Raw genomic sequence first — 18,253 nt, 5'->3', positions numbered from 1 at the left:
CTGTGGGATGAGAGTTCTGTGTCAGGGGCATCTCAGTCCCAGTACCGTGCCCTGTGCAGCTGTGGGGGCCCAGGTGACAGACGCCCGGTGCACTGAGGGGCAGGGAGGGAGCATTGGCAGCAGGCTCGGGAAACAGAGGGGCCCCAGGGTCCTGGACCTCTCTGCCTGTCTGGCAGAGCCCATAGCACAGGCTGTGCAGGGCCATTGGCCCCAAAGGCTGGTGAGCCCTGAGCTGTGCAGGCACGTGGGCCCCGTACCTGTCACACGTTGGGGCACAGCGCAGGAGGGTCAGCACCACGTCCGCAGGGTGTTCTTCAGCCAGCCTCACAATGTCAATTTGCAGCCTGGCATCCAGAGCGACATGGGACACCAGCCTCTGGTGAATGCTCCTTACAATTGCTGGCACCTGGAGGAGCCATGGGGAAGACTTGGAGCGCTGTCCAAGGCAGCAACTTGCCCAGCTTCCCCTAAGAAGTGCTTCCCTTCCCGCCACACTGTGCTGGCCTCAAAGGCTGAGAGGGCTGAGTGACCATGGCTTGAGGGGACACATGCTCCTGGCAGGCTTCCAGGCCTGGCCCCAGGCTGCTTACCTGCTGCTGAGAAGGAACAGCACTCTCCTCAAAAAAATCCATAATGGGAGCACAAATCATAGTGGGAGCAGACATGTTGCCAGTATTTGTGATGCCCTGAGTCATTCTGGTGTCAGTGTTTCTGATGGCCTTGCTTTCAGTCATCGCCATGTGAACCGCCTTCACCCTTTGATAATTCATTGCATCGTTTCCTGAGGGTGCTCTCCATTCGGGGCTGGCGTGAGGCTTTGCCTGGAACTTGGTCAGCCTGGAGTCAGGCTGGGCTGAGACCTCAGCTGCTGTAGTGCCAGTCTTTCTATACTTAATGGGCAGGAATTTTGTGAACATCTGCAGAACAAAGGACAGGGAAGGCAGGGACATTGCATGGCGTGCTCCAAGCATGGTGCTGGGCTGAGCAGGGACAGCAGGCCCAGCCCAGCTGGGGGGGGCTGCAGGTACCTTCAGGGTTTTGCGGAAGCGGCCAGGGCCGGGTTCCTGCTCTCGTGTCTTGTCCAGGGCTGCACCTGGCAAAGAGCGAGCGCAGCCAGAGCTGAGGGGCTGCCGGAGAGGCCGGAGAACACAGCCCAGCCCTGCGCTGCCCAGGCAGGGAGAGCCCCGGGATGGCCCAGGGGATGGAGCACGGCCCCTGCGGGGTGTCTGCCCTGCCCCTGTTCCATCCTGTCTGTGCGTATGTCCCCAGGGGATGGGATGGGATGGGATGGCATGGGATGGGATGGGATGGGATGGCATGGCATGGCATGGCATGGCGTGGCATGGCGTGGCATGGCGTGGCATGGCATGGCATGGGATGGCATGGGATGGCATGGGATGGGGCCAAGCTGGCTGTAGCCATCAGCCCTGTGGCCCAGCTCTGTCGCTCACCACCCTTCAGTGGCAGGAACTGCTCCGGTTTTTCAGGCTGTTGTGCTGGGCCATCTTCAGGCCTTCTCTTTTTTTTCGGTCTGAAGACTTTGAAGAGGTTAAGGAATCTACCCGCCATTCCAGAGTCTGGCCTCAAGGGCACCTTCTCGAGAGATGGCTCCGGAAAGCTCTGAGTCCACAAGTCCTCAAGGGCACCTGCAAAACAACCCTCGGGAAGGCCACAGGCCACCAAGGCCCACAGTCTTGCCACGAGGTCACCTGTAGGAACAATGCCACGGAAAAGCTCCGGGAGGGACACGAACGAGCGCACTGTGCGGGGGCTCCTCACAGCACCGCTCTGTCCTGTCCTGTCCCGTCGCCTGCTCCGAGCACTGTGACCTGCTCCTGTCACCACCAGCACTTTTGTCACCACACATCACAAAGGGGCCTTGGACACCGGGTTCCGTTCCATGACACGGTGACCGTGCTGCACTGTGTCACAAAGGGCCCTTGCACACACTGCCGCCTGCCCTGGGGCCACCCCCAGCCCAGCCAAAGTGGCCTAACTTGGAAGGAATGCCTGGCCCCAGGTGTCTAAGGCAGCCCCACAGGATCTTTAGGAAGGGCTCAGAGCATCAGCAAACGCTGCCCTGCTCTGCGGGCTCAGGGCAGCAGAAGGAGCCCCCAGGGCTGCCGACGCAGCCGTGTCGGGAAGGGCCTTGGGCCTTCCAGGGAAGCTGGCACGGCCTCCATGGGACACGTCCCGGCCCGTGGCCATCCTAACCCCGCGGGTGTGACACGCACAGGGAACGTGTGGGCCCGGGCACGAATGCTGCTCTGAGCCCTGGGGCCCGGGCAGCGCTGACAGCAGCAGCTGTGGCAGAGTCCCCGCCCAAGCAGAGCTGCCAGCCCCCGAGCCCTGGCAGCGCTGGTGCCCGTCTCCTGCCCCAGAGACCTGTGCCCCCGGGGGGCTTCTGTGCCACAGGGAGCCAAAGCCCACCTGCACTGGGGGCTGTTGGCAGCAGCACCTGGAGCAACTGCTGGCAACACTTGGTCTATGTCCAAAGCTCTTACTCCATGCTGGAATTTTTTTCTCATTCATCACTGCCTTCTCCCTTCCCCTGCCCCTCTGCCAAATGTAATGGGCCTCAAGGACAGAAAGGAGCACAGAGAGCCAAAGGTGACACTCACAACTTCCTCACTGGGAGCTCCCTGGGAAGCACTTCCCTTGAGAAGCAAGCCCCTTTCCTCCAAAGGTGTTTCCCCAAATGTGTGGCTTTCCTGGAGAGCACCAACACACCCTTAAGAAACGCTGGCAAGGCTGAATGACTTCAGGTCCTTTCAGGACAGGCACTCCAGCTCTAGCTCCTATTGCCCCAAGTGAGTTTCCAGGTGCAGGGTCAGAGGTGCAGCCCCAGGCCCTCCACAAACACAAGCTGCCCGCTGCCTCTTCACCTGCCTCAACTCCTGCCTGTGCTCACGGCACCAAAACCAGGCTGTTCCTGGCCAGGGAGCAGAGCCCTGTTCCTGCAGGATGCTCTTGCCAGCACCTTCCAGGACTCTCTGCTGTGCACACAGCGCTTGTCATGCCCGCTCCCAACAGGCTTTGGAACACAGAGCCCAACCTGGCTGGCTCTGCCACCAGCACAGTCCAAACACAGGCGGAGGAAGAAGCAGCAGGGGCTGTTTTGTGGCCATGCCCAAGAGAGACGGGAAGGGTGCCCTTCCTCTGCTCTCCCTTGGTTGGCTTTCTGGCTGGCTCTGAGCCTGGGGCTGCCATTCCTCACTTGTGGGGAGCAGAAGCACAGCCGGGATCCCGGCACTGCCTGGCAGCACTGCGGGCACTGGCACGGCCGCGTGTCCGAGTCTCGGGCACCGTGCTGCTGCTTCATTTGCCCTCAGGCACAGCCAGAGCTCCCTGCTAAGCCCGGATGCTCTCTGCTGCTGCCCTCTTCCTCATCCTGTGCAGGGATGGAGCGCTGCTGTGCTTTCAGGAAGCTATTCTTGAAAGCTTCCAGCATTCCAAGCTCCTTTGCCCTCCATGGATGCTTGCCATGGAATCCCTCTCAGCTGGCTTCAGAGCATACTCCGGTTGGCTCTTCCAAAATTCAGGGGCTCCAGGGTGCTCAGCAAGATGTGGAACTGCACAGTGCTGTTGAGCTGCACCTTCAGTACAGGGACCTTTCCAGCCTGACCTGCCCCCGTTCCTCTGGGTCTGTGCACAAAACACGGCGTGGCAGAGAACGGCAGCAGGGGCCTGTGTGTCCCAGGGCCCCGGATTTGCTTCAGCTCCACAGGGATGCAGGCAAAGTGAAGATGCCAAACTTTTATTAATATAAGGCAAAGCAAAGGGATGAGCTGGGAGGGAAAAAAGGGGACGGGCAGCGTCTGAGGGCTGGAGGGAGGGAGCTGTCTACAGGGAGGGAGAGGGGAGGGAGAAGGTGGTGATGGACAGGCTGAGGGCTGGTGGGACAGAGCCACAGACAGAGAGGTATAGTGGAGAGAAAAACTGGGGATGGGCACTGTATGAGGGCTGGAGGGAGGGAGCTACCTACAGGGAGGGAGAGTGGAGGGAAAAAATGGGGATGGGCAGTGTATGAGGGCTGGAGGGAGGGAGCTACCTACAGGGAGGGAGAATGGAGGGAAAAAATGGGGATGGACAGTGTCTGAGGGCTGGTGGGGCAGAGCTATCAACAGGCAGGGAGAGGGCTGAAGCCACGAGAACTGTGCCCAGCAGCGGCTGTGCCAGGACTTCCAGCAGCGCTGGGAGGCGATGTCCTCTTGGGTGTCTCCTGGTGCTCTTCTTGGGACACTGGTTGAGTGGATCCAGAAGATATCCCTAATTCTTGAGCTCTTGGGGGAAAGTCGGCTTGATTTTCCAGGTCACAGCAGGATGGGCTGGCACGTTGCCTCCGGGCTTGAAGGGCTGAAAGAGAGAGGAGCAGAGCCGTGGCAACAGCCCTGGTCTGAGGGAATCCTACAAGACCTTCGGAAAGGGACCATCCCACCAAGAAGGGAGTAGGAGACATTGGAATCAGCTGGGAGGTACTGGCCATGACTCCCCCAGGTGTCCCTGAAATCTCTGTGTGCTCTGCCCACATCGCTCCTTGTCCGCACAGGGAGCAGAGCCCTCCAAAGCCGGGGCAGGGCCTGCAGCTCCTTCCTGCTGTCAGCCCGCAGCCCTCACTCACCTTTCCAGATCAGCTGCAGCTCTTGCTGCTGCTCCCTCACGTGCCGCCCGGCGATGCCTGTGAACACAGAGCCTGTCAGGGCGCCAGCGGCACAGCTCCCTGCCGGCGGCGCTGCCGGCGCTGTGGCCACACGGGCTGCTGGCCCGGCAGGCCTCAGCCCGGGCCCTTGCCGCACGCTGCCGCCCAAGGGCACGGCTGCCAGAGGGCGGCAGCAGCAATGCCCAGCCCGGGCGGGGCTCCACGGCGCCGGGCCCGGCTGGCGCTGCCGGGGCAGCAGGCGGGGCTGGGGCCGAGCTGCGGCGGGCCGGGCCGGGGAGGGAGCCCGGGCTCATGGCTCACCCATGATCCTGACGGCCGCCTCTCGCAGGGGCTCCTGTGGGCTCCGCAGGTAGCGCAGGGTCTGGCGTAGGTGCTCGGCCGCTCTGCTCCTGTCCTCTGCCAGCTGCAGAGAGCGGCAGGAGGGAAGGGTTGGCGCGGGCTCAGCCCCTGGGCCGGGCGCTGCCTGCGCCCAGCCCCGGCCTCGCCTGGCCGCACAGGCCTGAGGCGCGGCCAGCAGCCGCTGGCCAAGGGCTCCCGAGGGCAGGGGGCAGAGGGCCGGCTGCTGCCCGGGGAGCCGCGGTGCCGGCCCGCAGCCCCGCCGGGCCGGGGCTCCATGGGCACCCGGCTGGGGCCCACGGGAGTCTGGAGCAGAGCCCCCGCGGCCTCTGGCTGCAGCAGCGGGCAGGGGCACAGCTGGCCGGCCCCGCACACTGAGTGCCGCCCTCAGGGGCCTTCTCCGGGCTGAGCCTGGGGCTTCCAGGCCCTCCTTACCAGGCCCTCATCGACCTTCAACGGCGGCTGCTCCTTCAACAGCTGTTCGAGATCCCTCCTCTTCAGGAACTCGGCCACACGAAGCAGCGTTTCCCGAGAGGCCTGGAGAGCAGCAGTGACCCAGAGATGGCCCCAGAGCCAAGGGCACTGGACCCACATCCCTGTGCCAAGGCCTGGAGGAGGTGACAGCCCGCAAGGCACCAGGGCAGGAGGCAGCCAAGCCCGCTGCCAGAGATCCACCAGCATCACAGAAAACCTCACCTTTGCCACGTGTTGGTTCTCATCATGACAATAAATTACAAGTGCATACAGGCTCTTGTCCACAGTTGTCTTCAGGGGCTTTTTTCCCTCATCCACTACCAATTCCACCACCTTGCTGAAGAGTTGAATGGAGAGCAGCTGCATGTGGCTGTTGTCCTAGAGGAAACAAAAAGACCTACATCAACTATTCCAGTCCCAGCTGGGCAAAGGCCTGCAAATCCAGAGGGCACAAAGTTTCTGGGAAGCACGCAATGCCTGTGGCTCAGGATGCAGAAGCTTACATGGTCAAAGAGCGGCAGGAGTGCCTCAGCCAGCTTTGGGGCAGTGGTGCTGGATACTAGGATGTCTTTGTGCTGCAGCACATTGGTGAAGACAGAGAGGGACATGCTGACCACCTCTCCATCTGCATCATCCAGAAGATCCACAAGCCGTTGAGACAAGATGCAAATTCTCCTGGCCTGTGTGGAACACAAGGCAGTGCTGGGAAGCCACGGACGGCTGCACCGCCACCACCGCCCTGGCACTGCAAGGCCACCCTGCTGCTGCAGGGCCCACAGGCCAAAGGCCTGAGCCAAAGCACTGGGGCAGGTGAGGCAGGAGAGCTGGGAGCAGCTGCCTCAGCTCCTGAAGCCCTGCCAGCGCAAGGGGCAGCTTTCCACAGCACAGCTTCAGCCACAGCCCCCTACTCACCATCAAGAGATCCTTGCTGACCACCACGAGGCCTCTGAGTGCCAGGCGACGCTGCTCCCTGCACTTGCTGTGCAGGTACCTTGCCAAAACCTTCAGGACAGTGCCACCACATTTCGTCAAGTCCAGGCACTCGAGGACCTGAAAGGCACAGGGCAGTGACAGGGGAGCCAGCCAGCAGGAGCCCAGAAGCGCACAGGGCTGGGCCCAGGCAGCAGCACAGGGCACGGGCACCGTCCTGGCAGCTGTGGCTGTGAGAGGGCAGAGAGCTGGGAGGCAGCTCAGCCAGGCAGTGCTGGCCACCAGGCTCACCTCCACAAGGAATGCCAGGAAGGGCAGATCCCGGTATGGGTCCTGCCTGTTGAGCTGCCGGAGCAAGTGGAGTGCGATTCGAGAGCACAAAGGGACCAAGTTACGGCGCATCTCCCTGGCAGGGGGAAAAAGGCACCAAGACCCTGAGGTGGGGGACAGACCTCTCCCAGGACTGACTCACAGAGGTCTGGTCTTTCCCCAGCATCCCTGGAGGGCATGTGGGTGCTCTGGGAGGTGGCCCCTTCTGGGCACCCTCCTCTCCCAGCCTTTTCCTGTCTCCTTGGCCGTTCCTCAGTGACGAGGCTCTCTGGCCCATGACCACAGGCACTGAGTGGGGCACAGGGCACAAATGCCGGGGGCAGTGGGGACAAGGGGGTCTCACCTGGCCAGCAGACCCATGGCATAGTGCTGGGTGGGAGCACACAGCAGCGTGTCCCAGCCACGCTTGCGCTCCATAGACATCACCTCATTGTCACAGCGCAGTCGGTAGAGCAGAGCCTTCATGGCCTGCACTGCAAACCTGTGTGCAGAGCAAAGCCCAGGTCACACTGGGAGCACTGGCACTGGCCACAAGGGCATGGGAAGGACAGGAGGACTGGGACCTGTTGTAATTGCTGGGAAGGCGGTGTTCCTCCTGGCATGCTCTCCAGAAATGACCAGCTTCCACTGGTGGCATCTGCTGTGTGGTGATGACAATATGGAAGAGCAGAGCCACAAACAGGCGGGAAGAATAAAGGATCATGGCCTCATGGCACTCGGGCACCTGGACAATCACCCAGATCACCAGAGTTGCCTGCAAAAGAAGCAGCCCAAGACAGCGCTCAGTGCCGAGGTGTCCATGGGGCAGGGCCCAAGGGCAGATGCAGGAGGAGCAGCGGGCCTGTGCCCCCTGAGCCTGCCCCTAGCCCAGGGTTCAGCCCAGCGCCTGAGGCATGGAGAGGATGGAGAGCTGCTGGGGAGGTGACTGAGGGGCAAGCGGAGGCCAAATCCAGAAACTCACAGCCAGGGCAAAAATGTCCCTGTCGTCCCCATCAGAGGTGCATGCGCTGTGCACAGGCCAATTCTCCATCACACAGAGCAGTGTTGCCAGCACGTTCTCCACGGCTGGTCCCAGTGATCCTATAGTTCTCCATATCATTTTAGAAGCTCTGTGGGATGAGAGTTCTGTGTCAGGGGCATCTCAGTCCCAGTACCGTGCCCTGTGCAGCTGTGGGGGCCCAGGTGACAGACGCCCGGTGCACTGAGGGGCAGGGAGGGAGCATTGGCAGCAGGCTCGGGAAACAGAGGGGCCCCAGGGTCCTGGACCTCTCTGCCTGTCTGGCAGAGCCCATAGCACAGGCTGTGCAGGGCCATTGGCCCCAAAGGCTGGTGAGCCCTGAGCTGTGCAGGCACGTGGGCCCCGTACCTGTCACACGTTGGGGCACAGCGCAGGAGGGTCAGCACCACGTCCGCAGGGTGTTCTTCAGCCAGCCTCACAATGTCAATTTGCAGCCTGGCATCCAGAGCGACATGGGACACCAGCCTCTGGTGAATGCTCCTTACAATTGCTGGCACCTGGAGGAGCCATGGGGAAGACTTGGAGCGCTGTCCAAGGCAGCAACTTGCCCAGCTTCCCCTAAGAAGTGCTTCCCTTCCCGCCACACTGTTCTGGCCTCAAAGGCTGAGAGGGCTGAGTGACCATGGCTTGAGGGGACACATGCTCCTGGCAGGCTTCCAGGCCTGGCCCCAGGCTGCTTACCTGCTGCTGAGAAGGAACAGCACTCTCCTCAAAAAAATCCATAATGGGAGCACAAATCATAGTGGGAGCAGACATGTTGCCAGTATTTGTGATGCCCTGAGTCATTCTGGTGTCAGTGTTTCTGATGGCCTTGCTTTCAGTCATCGCCATGTGAACCGCCTTCACCCTTTGATAATTCATTGCATCGTTTCCTGAGGGTGCTGTCCATTCGGGGCTGGCGTGAGGCTTTGCCTGGAACTTGGTCAGCCTGGAGTCAGGCTGGGCTGAGACCTCAGCTGCTGTAGTGCCAGTCTTTCTATACTTAATGGGCAGGAATTTTGTGAACATCTGCAGAACAAAGGACAGGGAAGGCAGGGACATTGCATGGCGTGCTCCAAGCATGGTGCTGGGCTGAGCAGGGACAGCAGGCCCAGCCCAGCTGGGGGGGGCTGCAGGTACCTTCAGGGTTTTGCGGAAGCGGCCAGGGCCGGGTTCCTGCTCTCGTGTCTTGTCCAGGGCTGCACCTGGCAAAGAGCGAGCGCAGCCAGAGCTGAGGGGCTGCAGGAGAGGCCGGAGAACACAGCCCAGCCCTGTGCTGCCCAGGCAGGGAGAGCCCCGGGATGGCCCAGGGGATGGAGCACGGCCCCTGCGGGGTGTCTGCCCTGCCCCTGTTCCATCCTGTCTGTGGGTATGTCCCCAGGGGATGGGATGGGATGGGATGGCATGGGATGGGATGGCATGGCATGGCATGGCATGGCATGGCGTGGCATGGCATGGCGTGGCATGGCATGGGATGGCATGGGATGGCATGGGATGGCATGGGATGGGGCCAAGCTGGCTGTAGCCATCAGCCCTGTGGCCCAGCTCTGTCGCTCACCACCCTTCAGTGGCAGGAACTGCTCCGGTTTTTCAGGCTGTTGTGCTGGGCCATCTTCAGGCCTTCTCTTTTTTTTCGATCTGAAGACTTTGAAGAGGCTAAGGAATCTACCCGCCATTCCAGAGTCTGGCCTCAAGGGCACCTTCTCGAGAGATGGCTCCGGAAAGCTCCGAGTCCACAAGTCCTCAAGGGCACCTGCAAAACAACCCTCGGGAAGGCCACAGGCCACCAAGGCCCACAGTCTTGCCACGAGGTCACCTGTAGGAACAATGCCACGGAAAAGCTCCGGGAGGGACACGAACGAGCGCACTGTGCGGGGGCTCCTCACAGCACCGCTCTGTCCTGTCCTGTCCCGTCGCCTGCTCCGAGCACTGTGACCTGCTCCTGTCACCACCAGCACTTTTGTCACCACACATCACAAAGGGGCCTTGGACACCGGGTTCCGTTCCATGACACGGTGACCGTGCTGCACTGTGTCACAAAGGGCCCTTGCACACACTGCCGCCTGCCCTGGGGCCACCCCCAGCCCAGCCAAAGTGGCCTAACTTGGAAGGAATGCCTGGCCCCAGGTGTCTAAGGCAGCCCCACAGGATCTTTAGGAAGGGCTCAGAGCATCAGCAAACGCTGCCCTGCTCTGCGGGCTCAGGGCAGCAGAAGGAGCCCCCAGGGCTGCCGACGCAGCCGTGTCGGGAAGGGCCTTGGGCCTTCCAGGGAAGCTGGCACGGCCTCCATGGGACACGTCCCGGCCCGTGGCCATCCTAACCCCGCGGGTGTGACACGCACAGGGAACGTGTGGGCCCGGGCACGAATGCTGCTCTGAACCCTGGGGCCCGGGCAGCGCTGACAGCAGCAGCTGTGGCAGAGTCCCCGCCCAAGCAGAGCTGCCAGCCCCCGAGCCCTGGCAGCGCTGGTGCCCGTCTCCTGCCCCAGAGACCTGTGCCCCCGGGGGGCTTCTGTGCCACAGGGAGCCAAAGCCCACCTGCACTGGGGGCTGTTGGCAGCAGCACCTGGAGCAACTGCTGGCAACACTTGGTCTATGTCCAAAGCTCTTACTCCATGCTGGAATTTTTTTCTCATTCATCACTGCCTTCTCTCTTCCCCTGCCCCTCTGCCAAATGTAATGGGCCTCAAGGACAGAAAGGAGCACAGAGAGCCAAAGGTGACACTCACAACTTCCTCACTGGGAGCTCCCTGGGAAGCACTTCCCTTGAGAAGCAAGCCCCTTTCCTCCAAAGGTGTTTCCCCAAATGTGTGGCTTTCCTGGAGAGCACCAACACACCCTTAAGAAACGCTGGCAAGGCTGAATGACTTCAGGTCCTTTCAGGACAGGCACTCCAGCTCTAGCTCCTATTGCCCCAAGTGAGTTTCCAGGTGCAGGGTCAGAGGTGCAGCCCCAGGCCCTCCACAAACACAAGCTGCCCGCTGCCTCTTCACCTGCCTCAACTCCTGCCTGTGCTCACGGCACCAAAACCAGGCTGTTCCTGGCCAGGGAGCAGAGCCCTGTTCCTGCAGGATGCTCTTGCCAGCACCTTCCAGGACTCTCTGCTGTGCACACAGCGCTTTTCATGCCTGCTCCCAACAGGCTTTGGAACACAGAGCCCAACCTGGCTGGCTCTGCCACCAGCACAGTCCAAACACAGGCGGAGGAAGAAGCAGCAGGGGCTGTTTTGTGGCCATGCCCAAGAGAGACGGGAAGGGTGCCCTTCCTCTGCTCTCCCTTGGTTGGCTTTCTGGCTGGCTCTGAGCCTGGGGCTGCCGTTCCTCACTTGTGGGGAGCAGAAGCACAGCCGGGATCCCGGCACTGCCTGGCAGCGCTGCAGGCACCGGCACGGCCGCGTGTCCGAGTCTCGGGCACCGTGCTGCTGCTTCATTTGCCCTCAGGCACAGCCAGAGCTCCCTGCTAAGCCCGGATGCTCTCTGCTGCTGCCCTCTTCCTCATCCTGTGCAGGGATGGAGCGCTGCTGTGCTTTCAGGAAGCTATTCTTGAAAGCTTCCAGCATTCCAAGCTCCTTTGCCCTCCGTGGATGCTTGCCATGGAATCCCTCTCAGCTGGCTTCAGAGCATACTCCGGTTGGCTCTTCCAAAATTCAGGGGCTCCAGGGTGCTCAGCAAGATGTGGAACTGCACAGTGCTGTTGAGCTGCACCTTCAGTACAGGGACCTTTCCAGCCTGACCTGCCCCCGTTCCTCTGGGTCTGTGCACAAAACACGGCGTGGCAGAGAACGGCAGCAGGGGCCTGTGTGTCCCAGGGCCCCGGATTTGCTTCAGCTCCACAGGGATGCAGGCAAAGTGAAGATGCCAAACTTTTATTAATATAAGGCAAAGCAAAGGGATGAGCTGGGAGGGAAAAAAGGGGACGGGCAGCGTCTGAGGGCTGGAGGGAGGAAGCTGTCTACAGGGAGGGAGAGGGGAGGGAGAAGGTGGTGATGGACAGGCTGAGGGCTGGTGAGGCAAAGCTATCAAAAGGGAGGATTAGTGGAGAGAAAAAAAAGATGATGGGCAGTGTCTGAGGGCTGGATCGAGGGAGCTACCAACAGGTAGGGAGGGTGGAGGGAAGAAAAGGTGATGGACAGGCCGAGAGCGGGTGGGGCAGAGCCATTAAAGGGGAGGAATCCTGGAGGTAAACAATGGGGATGGACAGTGTCTGAGGGCTGGAGGGAGGGAGCTATCAACAGGCAGGGAGAGGTCTGAAGCCATGAGAACTGTGCCCAGCATCAGCTGTGCCAGGAGCTTCAGTGGCACTGAGAGGTGATGTCGTCTTTAGTGACTCCTGGTGCTCTTCTTGGGATGCTGATTACCGGGATCCAGAAGATGACCCAGCTTCTTCGGCTCTTAGGGCTAATTTAGCCTGAATTTCAATGTTAGGGCAGGATGGGCTGGCATTATTCCTTTGAGGATTCAAGGCCTGGAACAGTGAGCAAGTGAGCCATGGTCAGAGCCTGGATCTGCAGTGACCTGAGAAGACAATCCTGCCAGGGCCACCCCACCCTACTCTTGTCATGGCCTGCAGGGAGGAGTTGCCAACAGGATCCTCAGCACGCTGCTGGCCACAAATCCCCCATGTGTCCCTGAAATCTCTGTGTGCTCTGCCTGCCACCCTTCATCCACAGAGGGAGCGAAGCCTGCCGCAGCCAGGAGAGGGATTGCAGCTCCCTGCTGGGGAATTGCAGCTTGCCCGCCCAGCGCGCTGCCCTCACTCACCCTGACTGAGTTCCCTGCAGCTCTTGCTGCTGCTCCCTCAGGCACCGCCCAGCCATGCCTGTGAACACAGAGCCTGTCAGGGCGCCAGCGGCACAGCTCCCTGCCGGCGGCGCTGCCGGCGCTGTGGCCACACGGGCTGCTGGCCCGGCAGGCCTCAGCCCGGGCCCTTGCCGCACGCTGCCGCCCCAGGGCACGGCTGCCAGAGGGCGGCAGCAGCAATGCCCAGGCCGGGCGGGGCTCCACGGCGCCGGGCCCGGCTGGCGCTGCCGGGGCAGCAGGCGGGGCTGGGGCCGAGCTGCGGCGGGCCGGGGAGGGGTGGGGCAGGGTGGCACGAAGACCCTGAGGTGGGGGACAGACCTCTCCCAGGACTGACTCACAGAGGTCTGGTCTTTCCCCAGCATCCCTGGAGGGCATGTGGGTGCTCTGGGAGGTGGCCCCTTCTGGGCACCCTCCTCTCCCAGCCTTTTCCCGTCTCCTTGGCCGTTCCTCAGTGACGAGGCTCTCTGGCCCATGACCACAGGCACTGAGTGGGGCACAGGGCACAAATGCCGGGGGCAGTGGGGACAAGGGGGTCTCACCTGGCCAGCAGACCCACGGCAAAGTGCTGGGTGTGAGCACATAGCAGCGTGTCCCAGCCACACTTGCGCTCCATAGACATCACCTCATTGTCTAGAATTACAGGATCCAGTTGGCCACTCTTGAACAGCGGGGTCGTGCTATCAAATCAATCATCAACCCTCCCCAGTGAAGGCGATGCCTTTAGTGAGATTTTCAGGCCAAGCCACATGTGTGGCATTTTACCCTGGAGATCTGACTGCACTCCCAGGGAAATGGCAGGCCTTGGGGCTGAGGGAACTTTGCCTCAGGGCAAAAGCTTATGGGGAAAACCCAATCAGTATCAAGCACTTGTGCCACTCTCTTAGACCCCTGCACATATTTAATGGAGTATGAGAGATTATCTGGGTACACCACGGACACTCCATGAAGTTCTAACTGCTAAGGTGGAACAATACATTCCTGGGACTTTCAAACACATCTAGTACAAAATGAACTCTAGGAAATCACACAAGGGAATCACAGGAAGATCTTTGAGACCTTGCATGAGTTGGGAGAGGAAAATCACTTCTGCAAAAACAAAGGATTACAAGCCCATAAAGGACTTCAATTGCAGCTGGTGAAAATACCATGTTTAGAACACGGGACCTAGAAGATATCATAAATAAATACCTAATTCTTCACAGAAACCCAAACCAGCTTCCTTGGCAATACAAAGCACATTTGAAATGGCTATTTTGATGAAAATCCCAGCATTTTTTCTGGAAACAACAAACACTCAACGTTCATTGCGCTTGAAACCCAGTTTCCTCTCTGCTTTTTTTTTTTTAAAGGAAAACGTTGGCTAACCCTGCCAGTCCTGTGTATAATATACACATCTTCCAAACACAGAGAGCTAAGCATTGGCTGCAAATCAGAATTTTCCCTGCTAAAGGGACCTCAGAATCACAGAATGGTTAAGGTTGGAACAGACCTTAGAGATCATCTGAGATAAGGCAGAGACAGAGTGCACCTACCACACCCAGAAATGCCTTTTCTTTTGTTCAAACACACCAAAACTCCTCATTCCCATGAAATCCAAGCAGCTCTCCCAAGTGACAGAGGGCAGGTTTGGATCAGGTATTAGGAAGAGATTCTTTGCTGCGAGGGTGGCGAGGCACGGCGTCACTGCCATCAACGTCACCGTGTCAGGACAGACAGTGACAAAACCCAAACAAGCAGAACAACCAGCCTGCTGACAAGGTTATCCATAAACCCCAGAGTCTGGAATTGGCTCTGGCAGCAGCTTGCCCAGGGTTTACTGCAGACAGGGAGACTTGCCCGTGTCACAGCTCATTAGCTGGGTGGCTCTCAGGGGGAAGGCTGCTCCAAGCTGCTGTGCTGCTCTCTGTGATTCCAGCTGAAGCCTGTGGGTCTCTGCTTCCAACCACACAGGGGCCAGGATGGAGGGGAAGCTTGTGGGACAGTTACTGGGGCTGGGCATACTCAGCCACTGCAGGAGACAGCGGGAATTTTAGGGACTGAAATCTCAGTGTGGCCAAAGCAAACACAGAACAAAGCATAATATGATGGTTATGTTTTCATCAGTGGAAGGATCTACACCAGGACCTGCACTCCCAGGGAGTGGGGAAAGCTGTCCTTTTACAAAAATCCCACTCTCTTGCCCAAAACTGTGAGCAGCTTCTTGCTAGGGGCTGGTGCCACAGGGGGAAACTGAGAGCTCTTTGTGTTGAATGAAACCCTCAGTTCCCTCTGCACAGGTCCTTAAAAGATAAAGAGCAGCAGAATGGCTATGCTTGTTACAGGGCCTGCACCAAGTGACAGGATGGCAGTAGAATCACAGAATCAGGGAATCACTAAGGTTGGAAAAGTCTTCTAAAGATCCTTGAGCACAACCATTCCCCCAGCACTGCCAAGCCTGCCACTAAACCATGTCCACAAAGAGCCCCATGGCCATTCTTGGTTGCCCATAACCCACTGGACAGGGAAATTTTTTTCTCTTCTCATATTCCAATTAACTTATGAGCACTCAGCAGGATTCATGGTTTTGCAAAATTCAGAAGGATGCTTTTGGTCATTAAGGATATGCTTTGAGGTTATGGAATTTGAAGTTCAGAAGGACATATGGGGTCCTCACAGTTGTGATGTTAACTCATGCACATCTCATGGAGCACAAAAACATCTACTCCTGAGGAGTTTTAAGACTTCCATCATGCTCTTTTCCCCCAGCCACTTCCAGATAGGCTCTGTAGTTCTGAACACTTTACCTTCTACCTAAGCAAAGTTCCTTCCCTTCAAAAAGAAAATAAATTCAATTCCAAAGCGTCAGCCTTCTCCTTCCACCCAAAACCCACAAATTCACTTGGCATCATTCCTTCTGTCTCCAAAAATGCTCAGGGTTTGGTTTCCCAGTACTTCTGTGCAGCCAAGTGAGCTGTTAGCACCTTAAGAGCTGATCCTGGAGTGGCACAGCTGAGTCCCAGCAGGTGTCCCAACACACGGGGAAATGTCCCCAGTCCTGATGATCAGGATAACCAGGAGGAAGAGCAGAGCCAAGGGGATTTCCAATGACTCTTACAGAGTGCCCAGAACATGTCACACTGAGTCTCTTCCTCAGAGCAGGCAAATCTCCTCCTCCAGGGATGCCACAGGCACTCAGGCTCCCCAGCTCCATCCCAGCAGAGAGAACACCCAGAAGCCAGACAGGATGTAGCACCTCCTCTGTGTTTTGTCCTTTTGCAAATTGACTTGCTCTGTGCCCTCTGCTCTGCTTAATTGATCCTCTGCCCATCTCCAGCAAACAAATTGTTCCCCTGTCTCATTCATAATGTGCTCCAAATAAAGCGTGTTTCTGCCTGAGCGAATGCCCTTCGGGGGTACTTTAAATTGTCACAGTGCATAAGGCTTTCCCTGAAATCTGCATTTTTACAGTGCTCACTCTTCACAATGGCCCCTGGAGCCACACTTAATCTATTTCAAGGCATGTGGTGACTTCCCAAAACAACCTAGCCTGGAAAGAAAAGCTTGCTTTAAACCAGGCTCTTTCCATCCTCCCTTTTTCCCCAAACCAGCTGGGTTTCCCTTTTCCATCCTGAAAATAAAGAAGCAAACCAAACTCCAAAGACTGTCTGTTGATCCAGCTCTGAGAACTCACCAAAGCAAAAGACTGTCCAGCTGAAACTGGGCAAGGGCTCAAATCCTTGTGGCTATGAGGACCAGCAGTGATTCAACCCAGCCTCGCTGCTCAAGGAGCATTGCTGAGGTTATCAGGGAGGTTGAAGCTACTCAGAGCAAGTAGCCAGTGTGTCCAGGAGATATGATCCTTGTAACTTAGTACAGACCCAATGATGCTACAGAGATACTGCTGGAGGAGAAGCCAGCCCTGCTGATGAACAGGGAGGAGCTCAGATTAAAGTTTCTTTGCAGCCTCCTCATGTATTTCCAGGACACAGACCCAAACAAAGCATCTCCCAGGAGAGCGAGCTCCCATCTTTTTATGGGATGGTTTTAGGGAGCAAGGAACTTCTCTGCAGAGGGAAGCATGGATCCAAATGCTCCAGTTTTGTCTTTAAATCTGCATATTATGGAGGGGGAAAAAACCCAGACCAAACAACCAAGCCCAAGGTTTAGAGCCCCTTCCCAGGAGCCCCAAAATGGGCAGCAAGGCACAAAAAGGGAGCAGTGTAAAGGTCTTTCCCTTCGATTGCTGCTGGCAGGTTCTCACCACGTGGTCTCGCCTTGCTCAGAGCCAGCAAGGGCAGATTTGGAGCCTGGGCTTGGCAGGATATTGCAAAAGCTGGGATCAGAGCTGCATCCCAGCTGGAGACTAAAATAACGATGAGATTACCTCCACGGGAGTGCAGCCAGCACAGATAATGCTTGGCCTGTTCCTCTCCCAGCTTGCCACAGCCTTGCCTGGCCTCCCTTCCATGTTTCTTCAAAGCCTCCTTCGCTGCAGGAACTTCAGTCCTGCTGAGGGGCAAGAGAAGGCTGAGCTTCCCCTGTCTCACAGTGCCCCTCTCCACACTGGGCTGCCCAGCTCAATCCACCTTTGAGCTCCTCCACGTTGTGAGCAGACCTCCCACTGCTTGTTTGTCTGATCCTTCCTTGCCAGGCTCTGCTCTCTGCAGAGTAATCCCAGCTATTGACAGGGCAGAGGGCCAAGGTGCAAAGGGATTTTCTTCTCCCTCAAGAGCTCCCTTCCCCTTGTGTGGCTCAGCCACCATCAGCCTAGGCTGGGATTTTTGATACTGAAGGCATTTCAAACTCAAACCAAGAGGGTTTCTGGCATGAAACATCCTCTGAGGAGGGCAGCAAAAAGCTCAGAGGTGCAAACTGTTCTTGGGCAAGCTCGAAAAAGACACTTGTTCCTCTGGAGAGCCAAACCCACCAGAAATGGCTGCAACAGCTGGGGCTGGAACCCAGCACCACTACAGAGCACTGTGCAAGGTAGAGGTGACACTTGGTCCACCTGTAGAGCTTGGAAATCTTCCTAGATGCATTTGAGAGTTTAGCAATCACTCGAGGGTTTAGCAGCCACAGCTGGCCAGGAAAAGGGGAATTAAGGATTGGGAAGGATGGCAAAATTTAAAGCAGAGATGGGACACCATGACACCAAACAGCCCTGGAACACTCCTCTGCTCAGTGGAAAGGCATCTGGGAGACATCAGCAATGTAGTAACAATGGTACATCTGTTAGCAAGGGCAGGAGTCCTCACAGCTGCAGAGCAACAGCACCCGTCACGAGAAGGGGCAGGGATATGTCAGCAGAAGGTAAGGAATATAAAATATAAACCTTTCCAAACCCATCAAGGAAACCGAAGTAAGTTTCAGTGTAAAATAATTAAATGGGAGCTAAAAACATTTCTTTTAAAGCCTTCCAGTGCCTAAAAAGGCTCCAAGAAAGCTGGAGAGGGACTTTGCACAAGGGCCTGGAGTTACAGGACAAGGGGGAATGGCTTCCCACTGCCAGAGGGCAGGGATGGATGGGATATTGGGAAGAAATCCTCCCTGTGAGGGTGGGCAGGTCCTGGCACAGGGTGCCCAGAGCAGCTGTGGCTGCCCCTGGATCCCTGGCAGTGCCCAAGGCCAGGCTGGACAGGGCTGGGAGCAGCCTGGGACAGTGGAAGGTGTCCCTGCCATGGTGGGGGGAGGGAGCAGGATGAGCCTTGAGGCTCCAGCCTAAACCATTCTGCAAGTCTGACACTTCACA

This window comes from Agelaius phoeniceus, chromosome 7 (genome assembly GCF_051311805.1).
Source record: "Agelaius phoeniceus isolate bAgePho1 chromosome 7, bAgePho1.hap1, whole genome shotgun sequence".
Lineage (NCBI taxonomy): Eukaryota > Metazoa > Chordata > Aves > Passeriformes > Icteridae > Agelaius > Agelaius phoeniceus.
This window is presented reverse-complemented; position numbering follows the sequence as displayed.